At 34.2% G+C, this 21,116-nt stretch overlaps 1 protein-coding gene across 9 annotated transcripts in view; it reads left to right on the top strand.

The window, feature by feature from the left end:
- The window catches only part of tnca (tenascin Ca), a 103,152-nt gene that overhangs the window by 42,926 nt on the left and 39,110 nt on the right, over positions 1 to 21,116 (top strand). For 6 of the 9 annotated variants that reach the window (XM_073860399.1, XM_073860395.1, XM_073860396.1 and 3 more), the window contains 2 exons: positions 10,677 to 10,824; positions 10,913 to 11,007. The gene's annotated coding sequence lies outside the window, so the exon portion shown is untranslated. The remainder of the gene's footprint in view (positions 1 to 10,676; positions 10,825 to 10,912; positions 11,008 to 21,116) is intronic. The other 3 variants (XM_073860391.1, XM_073860393.1, XM_073860392.1) reach the window with 3 other exon arrangements.

Raw genomic sequence — 21,116 nt, 5'->3', positions numbered from 1 at the left:
TCGTCGCAACATCCGAATTCTTGGTGGCAATAGCTTCCCTGGGTCGAATATTCACACAATTCCCTTCCTGTCGCATCCACTAAATTGTCTTCATTTGAATTATCCATCGGTTATCAGCCCCCCCCCCCCTTTTTCCATTACAGGAACCAAATGCAGCGGTTCTGTCTGCCTTAGCTTTCGTTCGCAGGTGCAGACACACTTGGAAGAGAGCCAAGAACCTTTTAGTACAGACCTCCAGACGAACCAAAGCTGCGGCTGACCGCCACCGGCGATCTCCACCCCATTATGTGTGTAGACAGAAGGTATGGCTTTCCACCAAAGATTTGTCTCTCCGTGAGCCTTCTCGTAAGCTGGCTCCTCGTTTCATTGGGCCATACAGCATTATTAAGGTCATTAGTCCGGTAGCGGTTAAGCTTAAGTTACCACTTTCTCTTGGTCTGGTTCACTCTGTTTTTCATGTATCCAAGGTTAAACCTGTGATCTTTGCCCGCAATAATTCCCCTGTCTCTGCCCCCAAACCCCCCACCCCTCATCTAGTGAATGGGCAGAGGTTTTCAGTATTTAGTGGACTGGGAGGGTTATGGATCGGAGGAGAGGTGTTGGGTTCCGGCCCGGGAAATACTGGACCCCGGTCTGATCGAGGACTTTCGTCGGCGACAAGGTGAGCTACCCTCTGGTCCGTCGTGTGCCGTTGTGGAGGTGGGGTACAGTTATGTCTCCTGGGTGATCTGTGGTGTGTGTGTGCGTTTGTTTATTACCTGTTGGTGACGGTTCCTCACGTGTGCACTTGCCCCTCCCGCTCGTTTCTGTAATCATCCGCAGCTGTGACTTGTTTCCTATTTCTATATATAGTACTTTGTTCTGTCTCCCGTCACGCGCTCATTGTCATGGTTGTTCATAGTCACGCATCCAGCCAAGTCTGTTGTTCGTAGTTCCTGTCGCTCTTTTGCTCTTGTCTCAGGTCCAGTCGCCTACATTCAGATGCCTGCATCTGCCCGGGATTCAGCCGGTGTGTGACTGTGTTGTTGTCCTCAACTGAACTCTGTCCTGTTCTCCGGTACAGCTGGATTGCCTTTAGGCAGTTCACCAGCCTTTCTGGTTCTCTGAGACTTTCATGCAGCAAAGTGTGGATTACCTTTTCCTTCAGATTTCCTGCCGTCAGTGAGGATTACATCGCTGGACACCGCGTGTGGTCTCTTTCTTCTCCAGTTGACTGAGGATTTATGGTGTTCGTCTTCCCTGTCTTTCTCCTCTTTCTTCTAAATAAATATTTCCTTTATTTCGCATGAGACTCGACTCGGAGTTTTCCCTGACAGTAGTGACAAACATGGAAAAAATCTCCACTACGTCTTGTACGTTACGTCAAACGCTGGAAACGCACTCTTGTGCGTCAGTCATTATCATAATGCAATGTATCTCCTGGGCTTCTATGACAAAATGTCTACTATGTCAATTGTTATCAATCGAAGCTTGTTATTTTAGTTTGTAAAGTTTTGAATATGGATCTTTTACTTATTAAATCCCATCGGTTGTCCTCAGAAGGTCTTTCTTAATTAAGAAAGGATGCACTTATGTGCTTCAAATCATGAACACCATTTACTTCAATTATAAAGTTTGGAACAGCAAGAACATTTTCTAATATAACTCCAATTGTGTTTGTCTGAAATAAATAATCCTATTCATTAAAGATGGCTTGGGGGGAGTTAATTATGGGATCATTTTCATTTTTGGCTGAACTATCCCTTTAATACGAATGAAATATCTTATAAAATACATAGGAATTGCCATTAGAAAGTATTTCTCTTCAGATGGACTGTCTGTAATGGTAAACAATATAATCACTACTGTAGTCTGAGCTGATAATAGTTGTTAACAGTTGTTAAAGTGTATTTCAGTTGCGTTGTGTCGTGTGACGTCAGTAGGCTGCTGTTCAGAAAATAGCAACAAAAGCACTTAAAGTTTCTGATGAAGGCTTTCATCATTTATCTATATCTGTATTATTTCTCTGGCAGCTTTTAATTATTAGCAGAAGGCCTTGAACGGTCGGCCTTTAAATCCTTCTTGTGCTTTTGTCCTCCTGCATCTGGTATTTAAATTTAGCTTGAGAAATAACCCTGACTCCTACACTGAAGATCTGCTTTGGATTCAGTGTCTTCATGGCTCTCTGTGGAGAAAACTCTTTGTTTTGCTCTTGCATGGGTGTCAAGATGTTTTAATGAGAAAAGAGCAAATCAGACTTCTGCATAGCAAATTTTAACATCAGGTGCAATTTACAACCAGTTTTACTTCTTAATCTGATGTGCAGAGTGGAGTGAAATATGAAACAGGAAAGAATTTGGATGGGATTTGATTTATCCATTGAGAATTAAAGGAATCAGATATGAGTGTCACATACCAGATTGAAGCCAGTAGGTTTAAATAAAAAGGTTCAGAAGTAAGCAGGGTTTGGTGTAACGGGTCAGGGTTTGGTTAGTTAGTGTAACTGCATTGATAGATATTAAACAAAATGCCAAATTAATAATTCAAAAATGTATTTTAGTTCATTTAGCTTTAAGGGTCCTCAAACGTATGATATATTATAGACTGATATCACAACTCAGTGTTGAACTGCACAGAAAATGATCATTTGATGTTTTGATGCAATGATTTCATCATTAAGTGATAAAACATTATTTTCTCAAACTGGGGTTTGCGATCCCCTGGTGGTTTGTGAGGGAATTGCAGGGGTTGATGAAAGCAATTAATTACAATTAAATCATTAAAGGTAAATAAATACTTTTAAAATTAACAAATAAATCACTTACTAAGAAAAAAATATATTTTATTTGTTTCGTTTGCATGTCATGTGACCATTACACAACAGTACAATATATCAGAAAACTGTGAACACATCAATAACTACAGTATAGACATGCAGATAAATGATTAAACTATTAACTAGTTTAGTTCTTTTACTTCTTGAAGTAATTTTAGGTCAAGGGTGTGGCAGATAAAGATTAAAAGCCCTCTTATTAAATGTATTAACTCACGTATGAAGGCTTGTGTATTCATGCAGGCTTCAGTAATGAAATACAACAGACAGGACTGAAGGTAAACAGGGGTTTCTCAGTATGACATGTTTGAGTTTCAGCAATGTTCAGCTGGTGTATTTCTGGACTTGGTCTGATGTGAACAGATGAGTCTTACCATAGTTTAGTGGATAAAGGAATGGTTTACATAACATTTAACATTCTCTCATTATTTACTAACCTTCATATCATACCAAACTTATTTGCTGTTGTTTTCTCCATGGAGAACAGGAGGAGAATAATTGGACCCAAATGAAGACACAACACAGTGCCAAAAATCATTGTCATCATTTACCCTGAACTGTTTTTTCTAAAATGGTTTTCTTAATTCACCAAACTGTAGTCGACATGAACTTAGTTTTATCCTCGTTCTGAACCCATCAAAATACTGACTTTGATGTTAACAATGAAAGACATTTGAAGGATTTCTACTTGATGTATTATTTAGTGCTGGGCAAAGATTAATCGCAATTAATCACATACGAAATAAAAGTGATTTTTTTTTTTGCATAATTGATCGCATACAAAATAAAAGTGATTTTTTTTTTGCATAATTGATCACATACAAAATAAAAGTGATTTTTTTTTTGCATAATTGATCGTATACGAAATAAAAGTGATTTTTTGCATAATTGATCGCATACGAAATAAAAGTGATTTTTTTGCATAATTGATCGCATATGAAATAAAAGTGATTTTTTGCATAATTGATCGCATACCAAATAAACATGTTTTTTTGCATAATTGGTCGCATACGAAATAAAAGTGATTTTTTTCATAATTGATCGCATACAAAATAAAAGTGATTTTTTTTTGCATAATTGATCGCATACGAAATAAAAGTGATTTTTTTTGCATAATTGATCGCATACAAAATAAAAGGTTTTTTTTGCATAATTGATCGCATATGAAATAAAAGTGATTTTTTGCATAATTGATCGCATACCAAATAAACATGATTTTTTTTGCATAATTGGTCGCATATGAAATAAAAGTGATTTTTTTCATAATTGATCGCATACGAAATAAAAGTGATTTTTTTGCATAATTGATCGCATACGAAATAAAAGTGATTTTTTTGCATAATTGATCGCATATGAAATAAAAGTGATTTTTTGCATAATTGATCGCATATGAAATAAAAGTGATTTTTTGCATAATTGATCGCATACGAAATAAACGTGATTTTTTTTTGCATAATTGATCGCATACGAAATAAAAGTGATTTTTTTGCATAATTGATCGCATACGAAATAAAAGTGATTTTTTTGCATAATTGATCGCATACGAAATAAACGTGATTTTTTTTGCATAATTGATCGCATACGAAATAAAAGTGATTTTTTTGCATAATTGATCGCATACGAAATAAACGTGATTTTTTTTTGCATAATTGATCGCATACGAAATAAAAGTGATTTTTTTGCATAATTGATCGCATACGAAATAAAAGTGATTTTTTGCATAATTGATCGCATACGAAATAAACGTGATTTTTTTTGCATAATTGATCGCATACGAAATAAAAGTGATTTTTTTGCATAATTGATCGCATACAAAATAAAAGTGATTTTTTTCATAATTGATCGCATACAAAATAAAAGTGATTTTTTTTTGCATAATTGATCGCATACGAAATAAAAGTGATTTTTTTTGCATAATTGATCGCATACAAAATAAAAGGTTTTTTTTGCATAATTGATCGCATATGAAATAAAAGTGATTTTTTGCATAATTGATCGCATACCAAATAAACATGATTTTTTTTGCATAATTGGTCGCATATGAAATAAAAGTGATTTTTTTCATAATTTATCGCATACGAAATAAAAGTGATTTTTTTGCATAATTGATCGCATACGAAATAAAAGTGATTTTTTTGCATAATTGATCGCATATGAAATAAAAGTGATTTTTTGCATAATTGATCGCATATGAAATAAAAGTGATTTTTTGCATAATTGATCGCATACGAAATAAACGTGATTTTTTTTTGCATAATTGATCGCATACGAAATAAAAGTGATTTTTTTGCATAATTGATCGCATACGAAATAAAAGTGATTTTTTTCATAATTGATCGCATACAAAATAAAAGTGATTTTTTTTTGCATAATTGATCGCATACGAAATAAAAGTGATTTTTTTCATAATTGATCGCATACAAAATAAAAGTGATTTTTTTTTGCATAATTGATCGCATACGAAATAAAAGTGATTTTTTTTGCATAATTGATCGCATACAAAATAAAAGGTTTTTTTTGCATAATTGATCGCATACAAAATAAAAGTGATTTTTTTCATAATTGATCGCATACAAAATAAAAGTGATTTTTTTTTGCATAATTGATCGCATACGAAATAAAAGTGATTTTTTTTGCATAATTGATCGCATACAAAATAAAAGGTTTTTTTTGCATAATTGATCGCATATGAAATAAAAGTGATTTTTTGCATAATTGATCGCATACCAAATAAACATGATTTTTTTTGCATAATTGGTCGCATATGAAATAAAAGTGATTTTTTTCATAATTGATCGCATACGAAATAAAAGTGATTTTTTTGCATAATTGATCGCATACGAAATAAAAGTGATTTTTTTGCATAATTGATCGCATATGAAATAAAAGTGATTTTTTGCATAATTGATCGCATATGAAATAAAAGTGATTTTTTGCATAATTGATCGCATACGAAATAAACGTGATTTTTTTTTGCATAATTGATCGCATACGAAATAAAAGTGATTTTTTTGCATAATTGATCGCATACGAAATAAAAGTGATTTTTTTGCATAATTGATCGCATACGAAATAAACGTGATTTTTTTTTGCATAATTGATCGCATACGAAATAAAAGTGATTTTTTTGCATAATTGATCGCATACGAAATAAACGTGATTTTTTTTTGCATAATTGATCGCATACGAAATAAAAGTGATTTTTTTGCATAATTGATCGCATACGAAATAAAAGTGATTTTTTGCATAATTGATCGCATACGAAATAAACGTGATTTTTTTTGCATAATTGATCGCATACGAAATAAAAGTGATTTTTTTGCATAATTGATCGCATACGAAATAAACGTGATTTTTTTTTGCATAATTGATCGCATACGAAATAAAAGTGATTTTTTTGCATAATTGATCGCATACGAAATAAAAGTGATTTTTTTTTGCATAATTGATCGCATACGAAATAAAAGTGATTTTTCTGCATAATTGATTGCATACGAAATAAAAATGATTTTTTGCATAATTGATCGCATACGAAATAAAAGTGATTTTTTTGCATAATTGATCACATACAAAATAAAAGTGATTTTTTGCATAATTGATCGCATACAAAATAAAAGTGATTTTTTTTGCTATTGATCAGATACAAAATAAAAGTGATTTTTTTGCATAATTGATCGCATACGAAATAAAAGTGATTTTTCTGCATAATTGATCGCATACAAAATAAAAGTGATTTTTTTTGCTATTGATCAGATACAAAATAAAAGGTTTTTTTTGCATAATTGATCGCATATGAAATAAAAGTGATTTTTTGCATAATTGATCGCATACAAAATAAAAGGTTTTTTTTGCATAATTGATCGCATACGAAATAAAAGTGATTTTTTGCATAATTGATCGCATACCAAATAAACATGATTTTTTTTGCATAATTGGTCGCATATGAAATAAAAGTGATTTTTTTCATAATTGATCGCATACTAAATAAAAGTGATTTTTTTTGCATAATTGATCGCATACGAAATAAAAGTGATTTTTTTTGCATAATTGATCGCATATGAAATAAAAGTGATTTTTTGCATAATTGATCGCATACGAAATAAACGTGATTTTTTTTTGCATAATTGATCGCATACGAAATAAAAGTGATTTTTTTGCATAATTGATCGCATACGAAATAAAAGTGATTTTTTTTTTGCATAATTGATCGCATACGAAATAAAAGTGATTTTTCTGCATAATTGATTGCATACGAAATAAAAATGATTTTTTGCATAATTGATCGCATACGAAATAAAAGTGATTTTTTGCATAATTGATCGCATACGAAATAAAAGTGATTTTTTTGCATAATTGATCACATACAAAATAAAAGTGATTTTTTGCATAATTGATCGCATACAAAATAAAAGTGATTTTTTTTGCTATTGATCAGATACAAAATAAAAGTGATTTTTTTGCATAATTGATCGCATACGAAATAAAAGTGATTTTTCTGCATAATTGATCGCATACAAAATAAAAGTGATTTTTTTTGCTATTGATCAGATACAAAATAAAAGGTTTTTTTTGCATAATTGATCGCATATGAAATAAAAGTGATTTTTTGCATAATTGATCGCATACAAAATAAAAGGTTTTTTTGCATAATTGATCGCATACGAAATAAAAGTGATTTTTTGCATAATTGATCGCATACCAAATAAACATGATTTTTTTTGCATAATTGGTCGCATATGAAATAAAAGTGATTTTTTTCATAATTGATCGCATACTAAATAAAAGTGATTTTTTTTGCATAATTGATCGCATACGAAATAAAAGTGATTTTTTTTGCATAATTGATCGCATATGAAATAAAAGTGATTTTTTGCATAATTGATCGCATACGAAATAAAAGTGATTTTTTTGCATAATTGATCACATACAAAATAAAAGTGATTTTTTGCATAATTGATCGCATACAAAATAAAAGTGATTTTTTTTGCTATTGATCAGATACAAAATAAAAGTGATTTTTTTGCATAATTGATCGCATACGAAATAAAAGTGATTTTTCTGCATAATTGATCGCATACAAAATAAAAGTGATTTTTTTTGCTATTGATCAGATACAAAATAAAAGGTTTTTTTTGCATAATTGATCGCATATGAAATAAAAGTGATTTTTTGCATAATTGATCGCATACAAAATAAAAGGTTTTTTTTGCATAATTGATCGCATACGAAATAAAAGTGATTTTTTGCATAATTGATCGCATACCAAATAAACATGATTTTTTTTGCATAATTGGTCGCATATGAAATAAAAGTGATTTTTTTCATAATTGATCGCATACTAAATAAAAGTGATTTTTTTTGCATAATTGATCGCATACGAAATAAAAGTGATTTTTTTTGCATAATTGATCGCATATGAAATAAAAGTGATTTTTTGCATAATTGATCGCATACGAAATAAACGTGATTTTTTTTTGCATAATTGATCGCATACGAAATAAAAGTGATTTTTTTGCATAATTGATCGCATACGAAATAAAAGTGATTTTTTTTTTGCATAATTGATCGCATACGAAATAAAAGTGATTTTTCTGCATAATTGATTGCATACGAAATAAAAATGATTTTTTGCATAATTGATCGCATACGAAATAAAAGTGATTTTTTGCATAATTGATCGCATACGAAATAAAAGTGATTTTTTTGCATAATTGATCACATACAAAATAAAAGTGATTTTTTGCATAATTGATCGCATACAAAATAAAAGTGATTTTTTTTGCTATTGATCAGATACAAAATAAAAGTGATTTTTTTGCATAATTGATCGCATACGAAATAAAAGTGATTTTTCTGCATAATTGATCGCATACAAAATAAAAGTGATTTTTTTTGCTATTGATCAGATACAAAATAAAAGTGATTTTTTTGCATAATTGATCACATACAAAATAAAAGTGATTTTTTGCATAATTGATCGCATACAAAATAAAAGTGATTTTTTTTGCTGTTGATCAGATACAAAATAAAAGTGATTTTTTTGCATAATTGATCGCATACGAAATAAAAGTGATTTTTCTGCATAATTGATCGCATACAAAATAAAAGTGATTTTTTTTGCTATTGATCAGATACAAAATAAAAGTGATTTTTTTTGCATAATTGATCACATACAAAATAAAAGTGATTTTTTGCATAATTGATCGCATACAAAATAAAAGTGATTTTTTTTGCTATTGATCAGATACAAAATAAAAGTGATTTTTTTTGCATAATTGATCACATACAAAATAAAAGTGATTTTTTGCATAATTGATCGCATACAAAATAAAAGTGATTTTTTTTGCTATTGATCAGATACAAAATAAAAGTGATTTTTTTTGCATAATTGATCGCATACGAAATAAAAGTGATTTTTTTTTTTGCATAATTGATCGCATACGAAATAAAAGTGATTTTTCTGCATAATTGATCGCATACAAAATAAAAGTGATTTTTTGCATAATTGATCGCATACGAAATAAAAGTGATTTTTCTGCATAATTGATCGCATACAAAATAAAAGTGATTTTTTGCATAATTGATCGCATACTAAATAAAAGTGATTTTTTTTGCATAATTGATGAATGTGTGCTGTCTGTCACGAAATTTCATTTTACATATAGTCACGTTATTTTTTGATTCTTTATTCATGATATTATTACGAATTTCCGTGTTTTTTTGTGATCCTATAACGAATTCCTGTTTTCGTGTGATTATCACGTATTGGTTACTCAACTGTTTTGTCCTATTTTCTTACCATTGTCACTTCCGTTTAGGGTTAGATTTACATAAAAGGACATCCCTACCCAAACCCAACTCTAACCCCTAATGCCAGGCGACATATAAAAAAATAAATCAGAAAAATAAGTATAAACCAATATATAAAGTGACATTCTAATGCAAGCACCAAATCTAACCCTAAACCGAAGCGACAATTGTTTAATAATAGGAAAAAGTAGTTGAGTAACCAATACGTGATAATCACACGAAAACAGGAATTCGTTATACGATCACAAAAAAAACTTGAAAATTCATGATAATATCACGAAAAAAGAATAAAACAATTACGTGACTATATCACAAAACCTTGTGAGACTGGGTAGCAATTATTATGTATATATAAATACACACACATTCATGTATGTATTTAAGAAACATTTACTTGTAATATATAAATACATATTTATTTATATTTTTATATATTCTATATTATATATACATTTTGTATTATTTTATATATATATATATATTACACACGGTACACACACATATATTATGCAAAAATGTAGTATTATTTTATATGTGATTAATCACAATTAATCTTTGCCCAGCACTATTTATTTGACCTTATATTTCCCTCAGAAGAGTGCACAAGTTTAATTCACAGCCTGTATGAGTCCAGCTTTGTAGTTTCGGTACACTTGGTTTATTATGCAGGTTTATTAAATATTCTGTTTGCTCTCGTCTCCCTATAGAATCTTATATCACACACAGACAGGCGTACTCATGCACTGCAGGGGATTATGGGTAAAATATTCTCAGTGTGTAGGCACCTCAACACCTCACATGCAGTGAGAGGGATACAGAGAAAGAGAGACACATGTATGTTATGTTTTATGTTGTTTTGTGCAATATGTACTGAAGTATGTCATGTCAATAAAGCAATTTGAATTTGGGAGAGAGAGAGAGAGAGAGACATACAGAGAGAAAGAGAGACAGAATGGATTTGAGTTCATGTAGAGGATAGCTCTCTCTCTCTCTCTCTCTCTCTCTCGCTCTCTCTCTCTCTCTCTCTCTCTCTCTCTCTCTCTCTCTCTCTCAGCAGACAGACAGACGGGTGTGTGTGGAGTACATTACAGAGGCTGTCAGATCTTCCAGCACGTGGAGCAGGAGTGAAGCCGCAGATCTTCAGCTTCTCATTTGAGTCACACCTGGATGTGCTCTGCGCGTGCGAGCTCAATTTAAAGCCGGTACGTTTCATTTATTTCAGTTTTATTCATGAGCTCATTTAACTTTCCATTCCTTCTGGGTTTGATTCAGTGGAATTTTATTTCTCAGAAGTTCATAAAGAAGTTAAGTCTGAACTGCTTCTCTTACACTTCCTAACAAAGACAAATGAGACGACTGTGAGAATCTGAGTACTTTAACTACAGGTGAGGTGACATTACTGCTGTGAAGTTTCTCTTTGCTTTTTATTTTATGTAATTTGATGTCCAAGAGATACAAAAGTGGGTACTCTGATTTAAACTTAGTGGGTTTTTTGCCAATTAGTGATTAGAAATAGGAATCATGTATTAGGTTTGTTTTTAATAAATACTTTCCTGTGTTAAATTTGATGAGTGTATGTGTTACTGTAGCTTGGTAGAGGGTTGCGTTAGCAGTGCAAAATTTGAGGTTTTTTTTTGCCAAATGCATATAATGTAAATGTAGAATGATCATATTGTGAATGACTTAGTGCATGCAAATTCATTAAATGAAATCTTTTCATCAAAATATAACAACCTGCAGGTAAACTAGTTACCATTTCATGTTCCTGTATTTAATGCAAAGGTCTCAATGTATATTCTTCAGATCTCTGTTGAGTGATGAAATCCTAAGACTGATGTGTTGTGTTACTTTGATATCACCTGTCATCTGTCTGTCTGTTTAACAGCTTCTGCAAGCAAAACAATGTCAAGTAACTACTGTGTGTGTGTGTGTGTGTGTGTGTGTGTGTGTGTGTGTGTGTGTGTGTGTGTGTGTGTGTGTGTGTGTGTGTGTGTGTGTGTGTGTGTGTGTGTGTGTGTGTGTGTGTGTGTTTATCATCAGTTAAATGTCATGCTAACATCAAACTCTGTTGTCTTCAGAAGAGTTTTCTCAGTCAGTTAACATCTCTGTCGCTTTATAAAGCAGATGTCTGTATATTCAGTATTATGTAAGGCTAGGTGTGGAAACAGAGCCGTGACTTTCGTTGAAAGAAAATGTGCAGCATGTTTGGAAAGTTTGGGGTAATTTTTATGGCACTCAGAGGTCTCATGAATAATAATAATAATAATAGAGTACATGATGTTTTTGACTTCTGCTTACTGTAAAACTCAGTGTGGACTTTATGCGGTTCAGAAATGTATGAATTATTATCAGTGGTTTTTTACACCATGGCAGTTTAATCTTCATGTAAACGGGAGTGTGTCCACTTCAATCCAGTGAGACGTTTGAAGTTTAAGATGAGATGAAAGAGTCGCGCTTCACTGAAATGAAAAGACATAAATTGTGTGAGGTCAGCAGCAGACGGGAGTTTATTACACCTCAGATATGTGTGGAGGAATGAGAGGAGAAACTCCACATGAGTCTTTAGGGCTTCACTTCAATATACACAGAGTAACATTATCTGTTTGTTTAGAGATTTACATGTTTTATTTATCTAGCAACTTAAGACCTTTTTACACAGAGATTATGGAAAATTCATACGGGATTAGATTTTTTGGTTCATTCACACTGACCGCCTATAATTTTCCAGAATTCATGCATGCATTCCCACACATTCCGTAAAGATCCGGTCAAGATACGTGATGTGTTTAAAGTCTTGCACTTGTTAGGTTTTCTCCATAGTTTGCTTATTATCCGTGAACCACGCGTGTGCATTTTAGTTTATGACAAGATCATAGGAGTGTGTGATGCGCTGTTTTGTCATGCTGAACGTCTTGTTTCGATGACATGCATGTCCTCAACACGGCACAGCATTGTTTCTGTCTCTTTTGCAGGAGCGAAAGGCGTGAATACTGCATACTGTGTAGTGTGTTGTTAACAAGTGTGCATACTGAACTAATTCCTGTTTTAAAACCATTTACACGTGCATGGAATATGAATTAAGAGTTGTCTTGATTTGGATGAGCAGTTATAATGTTTGTGTTCTCTTTGATATAAGTGCATACTGCTCATCTGAACAGAACGACAGATCTCAACAGGGAATTGTGTCTGGAGTCACAGTGCAGATGGTCGCTGTTGATGGAGATCTTCGAGGGTTTTTTTTGTAATAAACGTCATTCACTTCCTTTGGAAAGCGGCCAATGTAGAAGTGAGAAATTCAGTCTGCTGAATGTGTTTGACTGTCAAAGTATCAGATATGGGTGAAAGTCTGATGGTTTCCTCATCACACTCAATGTCCTGAAAGTATACGACAGTTCAGTGAAATAAGAGATTGCTGGAAGTTTCCTTGATGAGGAAAGCATTGATTCGTAGAGACACATTTCCATTCATGATGTAACTGATCATTCAGGTGGGCAAGTTTGTGATTAAAATGTTGAATATCTTTATACCCAACATTTTATATCATGTAAAACTCTTGAGATGCAACAAAATAAAACAACACTCTAAAAATGGCTGGATTATTTTTCACCCATAATGGGTAAATATTGGACACAACACGTGCCCAAAATTGACCCAATGCTGGGTTATTTTAACCAAACTGCTGGGTTATTTTTTACCCCATGGTTGCATAACAACAACATTGAGGTCAACATTGGGTCCTTTTTAACCCAGCACGAGGTAATTTTTAACCCAGCATGTTTTGTGTCCAATATTTACCCATTATGGATCAAAAATAACCCAGCCATTCTTAAAGTGAAAACACAAACTGCTCATTCTTCCATTCTGACGTAATAATCAAAGACTTTGCTGCCATAACATGGGTGCAGCAGGCGCAATGACATTATGCAGCGCCCAAAAATAGTCCCCTTGGTATCTTTCAATAGCGGGGGCCTATTTTCGGCTGTTGCGTAATATCATTGCGCCTCCTGCAGCCATGTTACATCAGCAAATTTACTGATTATTACGCCAATTTGAGAGTATAGTTCCTAGCCATATCTGCCTAGAAAATCGCAACTTTTAATTTTCCGTCAGTCTTAGTACACAATGTAACTACAAATTAGTCAAGTTTGTTTTAAATAGGAAAAATATCAAAACTCTTTGGTTATTTTTTTACGCAATGCTAAATGGTTTAATCAGATTCAATGGATTATGCTAAGCTATGCTAAAAGTGGTACCGCCAGACCCAGAGATCGGCTGAATGGATACCAAAATGGTAAAAATCAAGTGTTTAAAGGAACAGAATGTACAAAATTTATATCAATTAATCATAAAATGTCCCTGATATGTCACTAGACATAAAGAAATAATTTTCATTTCAAATACTTATATCACTGACAACAGTGCTCTGGCCAGGATACTGTCATTTAAAAAGTGGAGTTGCAGCCCCAGCTGATGTTTATGTTGTCATGTTGTGTATTGGCCACCAGTTGTGTGATTGCAGTACCAGTTTTGTCCACAATCCTACATACTGTTCCTTAAACTCTATAGGGGAGCTGGAAAATGAGCATATTTAAAAAAAAAAGTGGAGTGTCTCTATTGGCTGATGTTATATGATGTCACATAAGGAAGAATGCTGTTGTACAAAATATGAACATGGTTGTGTATTGCCGTGTTTTTGTAAGCAGTATACAAACAAAATATATAATATGACTTTAGAGCGAATATCTTGAGATTTTTATCTGTCTGCTGTCTGTGATCATTTTCATGGTGACATCATACCACATACTGTACAGCCAATGTTTTCTTTAAATGAATTCCTAAATATTTAAATGACAGTGTAATAAACCTTTTTGATTTAAAATAATGTATAGGATGATATAACAATAATACTATAACAAAAGCATGATGTTAATGAGCACATGGATGTGTACTGAAAATATTTAGTTCCCAGTAAAATGTGAAATGTTTTGCCCTCTGTGAGAGAGAAGAGCTTGTTGAAATGTGAAAATATCAATCAAAGTCCTGTACTCGCCCACTGACGGACAACTAAACATGTTAGAGAGTTTGTGTATTCAGCTTTCTCTCATGATGTGTGGATTGATGTTTCCTGCTTCAGTATAGGCTTGTATAGTTGTGGTTGTAGGCTCGCTTTGAATTGTATACAGTATTTGCTTGGAATGGAATCTTTTGGACAATAAAAAAAAACGATTGACGGTCGGAGCTCTTCCAGTCTAAACTTGTATGACACACACATGCACGAAAACCTTTTTTTGAGGAGCAGACAAAACAGATGGTTGAATCCTGAGGCCAGTGATCCTCCTAGTCACTGTTTTCCAGGTGGGAAAATTTCCATTGCAAGCACAAGACTAATATTGATTCAGTAATAATAACTTCACAGCTATGTTTTCCTGAAATCTTTCATCTTCCAGATTACAAAATACATCACCAAACAGTGTAAATGATTTGGTTGAGTGGCATTTAGTGTGATGCTGATCTCTGATATGGCAGTGTTGCTTGGCCACCGTAAAAATCTGACGGGTACACTAGGGGCTCTATCATACACCTGGCGCAATGCAGTGCAATGCACATCGCAAGTGTCTTTTGCTAGTTTTAACCCGGCGCAATGATCATTTTCACGTTTAGTGCCACGTTGTTTGTGCTTTTGCGCTCAATTTTGCGCCCATGGGCGTTCTGGTCTGAAAAAGAGGTGTGTTCAGGCGCATTGTTGGCACGTTGCTATTTTGAGGCAACTAAAATAGACAACGCCATTGACCAACAAAAACCTGCTATAAAGTCAATGACGCAATATTGTTTTTTTGTTATTTAAAGAGCGCGTTAGAAATATGCGCCTAAACGGGACGACAACGCGAGTTTGCTTAACACATGTGGATGCGCAGCAGCACAAAAAAGCTTTTAAATATGAAAAATTATAAGATTAAAATATAAAAGACTAGAAAATGCATTTCGGGACGAACTGCAAAAGTGTGCTTGCTCTGGTGCCGCCGATTTAGTTTGTGCATCCTCACATTGGAGTCCCAAGTTCATGTACAAAGTTTGGTTTCAATACGTGAAAGCGTTCCTGAGATAAACTACTTCCTGTTTTGGCGGCGTCGACGCACATTTAGTTTTTGCGGTTAACTTATTTACTCACTTAAGTACACATAACCAAAAGTTTATAATATGGAATATAACATTGTTTTATGCAGTTTTTTGTCAATGCTAATTATTTCACGACCTCTATTTAAACTACAACCGCCATTTTAATAGCTGGCAAACATTAGGCTAGCTTCTAATAAGAGAAATTATACTTTTAGATTTCGTCAGGGCAGTAAAATCAGGTGTATGTTTGTCAGCGCGATACGCATGCAGTGGTGCAGGTGCTGGGCTGTGAGCGATGGGCGATTAACTTACTATCTGTCTGATTATTTAGGCTTCAACGTGGCAAACTCAGCCTAGATTCATGAAGATTTTAACAGAGGTGGAAAGAGTAGCCAAAAACTTTACTGAAGTTAAAGTAAAAGTAACTAAATAAATAATTACTCAAGTAGAAGTAAAAAGTATGCAATGAAAATAATACTCAAGTAGCGAGTTACTAGTTACTCATGAAAAAATAAATCTAGATATATGCACACACACGCACACACACACGCACACACACACACACATACGCGCACACACACACACGCAGTGCCCTCCATAAGTATCAGAACAATAAAGACAAGCTTTTTCTGTTTGATGTGGAGACCAGAAATTGGTAAGATAAATATCAGTATGCCAGAAGTTTAGAATGTCACATTTTATTAACCTTTGTTTATGTTTCAACACATACATGCTTTAACAACAAAGAACAACAGCATTAAATGCTGACTTATGTGTATTGTACACAAATGCACATAAGTGAATCAAACTGATCCTACATATTTTATGCTTTTCATGTGTAAACAGTCAGGACACAGCTCAGTGCCCATTAAAAAAAATAATGTGACAGATTCTGTACTTTTGTCTCATGTTCATCTTTTAATGTTTAGACATTTCTTGACTCCACAACAAACAGAAGAATACTTATGAAGGGCACTTCTACAGTATGTGTAAAACTGCAACATACACCAACAGTACAGAAAAAGAATACAAGCACAGAATAGACAAGCATTTCAAATTAACAAATTAACTTTAGTCTCAATGTTGATGTAGCTTGTAGCTGAAACATCAGACAAGTAAACTGACAACAGTTTTGTATATGTATAAAGTTGGAATCTCCTAAGATGGTCTGAGGACATTGACAGTTTACACTATAACAAAACTCATGTTTTCTTACGTTGTCATGTCACGTGTGTTTTGTGAGAATCACTTACATCATACAGTACATTAAACAGCGAATCAGACGTCAATCATCGATGGATTTTCTTCAATCTGTGCTACAGTGTTTCTGGAGGTTGCACGCGTTTAACTGTGTCTGACGACGAACAGGTCGGCGGTCGCGCGTATGTAATGGCGGGTACATGTGTGAAGTTTTGCTTTTAGTTAAAAGATTGGTAAATTAATTTCCACGTCACCCAACACTGGTTATATTCTGCGTGTTTCTACATAGGTTACGAGTAAAACAGCTTCGGACGATTCCGTGTTTGAAGCGATCTGAACAATTCATTCAAACTGATTCGCGAACCACTTTAAAACATTTGGCCCATTCGCTTTGTAAAGAGTCGACTCAAAAGACTCATTTATTTGCAACACTTTGTAATGAAAACGACTCAAATGAGTCATTAATCCGCGAATGCGCCAGAAACACAAGATAGCAATTTAAAAATAAAATACAAATTTCGTAATTAATTAAAATACCGATGCCAAACGATCACTGCTACGCGAGGACGCGAAACTGACGTCTTTACAAACTAATACGTTTACAATGTATTACATTGATGAAAAAGGGAATTAAACTTGTCGTGCCATATATCACTGAAATAAAAGAAAGGGATTAAAATATGTCTGAATCATATAATTCCTACCTGTATGTGAAAATGCACGTTCTCCAGAGAGCTCGCGTTGATTCAAGCATTCAGAATATAAAATCCATTTGCAGTTTTGCGTCCGAAACCGCATACTGTATAGTGAATAAGATGAAGTTTACGATTCTAAAAATATGTATCCAGGAATCTGTCCATATACGATACGAAGATTGGGTGGCAGCCGAGGTTACTGAGTCCTCCACGGGCTCGCAGCAGAGTCTGAGGGTGTCGCCTCTTCTCCGGGCTTCTCTGCTTTCTCTTCCTCAGCTCTTCGCTGTATTGTGGCTCTTAAAGGAACACCGATTCTCTCAAAAGCTCTTTTAAATTCCATTTTGCCATTTTAACATTAAAACTACATCCCGCCATTGTTATTCAAACTTTTCCACGGAGCAATAGCCTGTTAGCTTAGCTTCTAAAGATGGCTGCCGCTATCTTTACATTCTGTCTAAAAAACACGTTTGAACGTAAAGGCTGCCCTCTACTGGTAAAGGCTAATGACATTTTTTATTTTTACACAGGTTTTAATTGGACATTTTAAAGTGAAAATAACATAATATAGACATGTTACTGCAATGTTTTTTTATCTTGGGCATCTTCACATTGGAGTAAAGAGTTCATATAAAAATTTTGGTTAGTAAATGTTACAGACATATTGAGATTTGAACTACTTCCTGTTTTGGCGGCGTTGACGCACATTTAGTTTGGGCTGTGGCGCGCAAACGCTTCCGAAAATCAAAAATCCTTCTAGTAACTTTTGTGAGGCTCGGTCCAAGGATCGCGTACGTGGAATTTCATAAAGTTTGGACAAAATTTGTGACCTGTGAAACTTTTTTAAGGTTTTGTGTTCTCTCCAATATGGCGGCCGAACGACATGGATCTGTGACTTCATCTTCTCAAGCAACTTACACCGGTACTGCCCGAACATTTTAAAGTTTGAACGGTGTCTCTGCGTCAAACGGTCTGGTCGCTAGAGCTGGCCAAAAAAATCTACCCGGGAAAAATAATAAAAATAACTAGAAAATGCACTTCCAGAGGAACCGCAAAAGTGTGCTTGCTCTGGTGCGGTCACTAACGTGATTTGTGAAATGTTACATTTTAGAATGTTTTTTATCTTGTGCATCCTCGCATTGGAATCCCAAGTTCATGTACAAAGTTTGGTTTCAATACGTGAAAGCATTCCTGACACACACACACACACACACACACACACACACACACACACACGCGCACACACACGCGCACACACACACACACACACGCACTGCCCTCCATAAGTATCAGAACAATAAAGACAAGCTTTTTCTGTTAGATGTGGAGACCAGAAATTGGTAAGATAAATATCAGTATGCCAGAAGTTTAGAATGTCACATTTTATTAACCTTTGTTTATGTTTCAACACATACATGCTTTAACAACAAAGAACAACAGCATTAAATGCTGACTTATGTGTATTGTACACAAATGCACATAAGTGAATCAAACTGATCCTACATATTTTATGCTTTTCATGTGTAAACAGTCAGGACACAGCTCAGTGCCCATTAAAAAAAATAATGTGACAGATTCTGTACTTTTGTCTCATGTTCATCTTTTAATGTTTAGACATTTCTTGACTCCACAACAAACAGAAGAATACTTATGAAGGGCACTTCTACAGTATGTGTAAAACTGCAACATACACCAACAGTACAGAAAAAGAATACAAGCACAGAATAGACAAGCATTTCAAATTAACAAATTAACTTTAGTCTCAATGTTGATGTAGCTTGTAGCTGAAACATCAGACAAGTAAACTGACAACAGTTTTGTATATGTATAAAGTTGGAATCTCCTAAGATGGTCTGAGGACATTGACAGTTTACACTATAACAAAACTCATGTTTTCTTACGTTGTCATGTCACGTGTGTTTTGTGAGAATCACTTACATCATACAGTACATTAAACAGCGAATCAGACGTCAATCATCGAATTCATGGATCATGGATTTTCTTCAATCTGTGCTACAGTGTTTCTGGAGGTTGCACGCGTTTAACTGTGTCTGACGACGAACAGGTCGGCGGTCGCGCGTATGTAATGGCGGGTACATGTGTGAAGTTTTGATTTTAGTTAAAAGATTGGTAAATTAATTTCCACGTCACCCAACACTGGTTATATTCTGCGTGTTTCTACATAGGTTACGAGTAAAACAGCTTCGGACGATTCCGTGTTTGAAGCGATCTGAACAATTCATTCAAACTGATTCGCGAACCACTTTAAAACATTTGGCCCATTCGCTTTGTAAAGAGTCGACTCAAAAGACTCATTTATTTGCAACACTTTGTAATGAAAACGACTCAAATGATTCATTAATCCGCGAATGCGCCAGAAACACAAGATAGCAATTTAAAAATAAAATACAAATTTCGTAATTAATTAAAATACCGATGCCAAACGATCACTGCTACGCGAGGACGCGAAACTGACGTCTTTACAAACTAATACGTTTACAATGTATTACATTGATGAAAAAGGGAATTAAACTTGTCGTGCCATATATCACTGAAATAAAAGAAAGGGATTAAAATATGTCTGAATCATATAATTCCTACCTGTATGTGAAAATGCACGTTCTCCAGAGAGCTCGCGTTGATTCAAGCATTCAGAATATAAAATCCATTTGCAGTTTTGCGTCCGAAACCGCATACTGTATAGTGAATAAGATGAAGTTTACGATTCTAAAAATATGTATCCAGGAATCTGTCCATATACGATACGAAGATTGGGTGGCAGCCGAGGTTACTGAGTCCTCCACGGGCTCGCAGCAGAGTCTGAGGGTGTCGCCTCTTCTCCGGGCTGCTTTCTCTTCCTCAGCTCTTCGCTGTATTGTGGCTCTTAAAGGAACACCGATTCTCTGAAAAGCTCTTTTAAATTCCATTTTGCCATTTTAACATTAAAACTACATCCCGCCATTGTTATTCAAACTTTTCCACGGAGCAATAGCCTGTTAGCTTAGCTTCTAAAGATGGCTGCCGCTATCTTTACATTCTGTCTAAAAAACACGTTTGAACGTAAAGGCTGCCCTCTACTGGTAAAGGCTAATGACATTTTTTATTTTTTACACAGGTTTTAATTGGACATTTTAAAGTGAAAATAACATAATATAGACATGTTACTGCAATGTTTTTTTATCTTAGGCATCTTCACATTGGAGTAAAGAGTTCATATAAAATTTTTGGTTAATAAATGTTACAGACATATTGAGATTTGAACTACTTCCTGTTTTGGCGGCGTTGACGCACATTTAGTTTGGGCTGTGGCGCGCAAACGCTTCCGAAAATCAAAAATCCTTCTAGTAACTTTTGTGAGGCTCGGTCCAAGGATCGCGTACGTGGAATTTCATGAAGTTTGGACAAAATTTGTGACCTGTGAAACTTTTTTAAGGTTTTGTGTTCTTTCCAATATGGCGGCCGAACGACATGGATCTGTGACTTTA

This window comes from Misgurnus anguillicaudatus, chromosome 22, assembly GCF_027580225.2.
Source record: "Misgurnus anguillicaudatus chromosome 22, ASM2758022v2, whole genome shotgun sequence".
Taxonomy (NCBI): Eukaryota; Metazoa; Chordata; class Actinopteri; order Cypriniformes; family Cobitidae; genus Misgurnus; species Misgurnus anguillicaudatus.
This window is presented reverse-complemented; position numbering and strand designations above follow the sequence as displayed.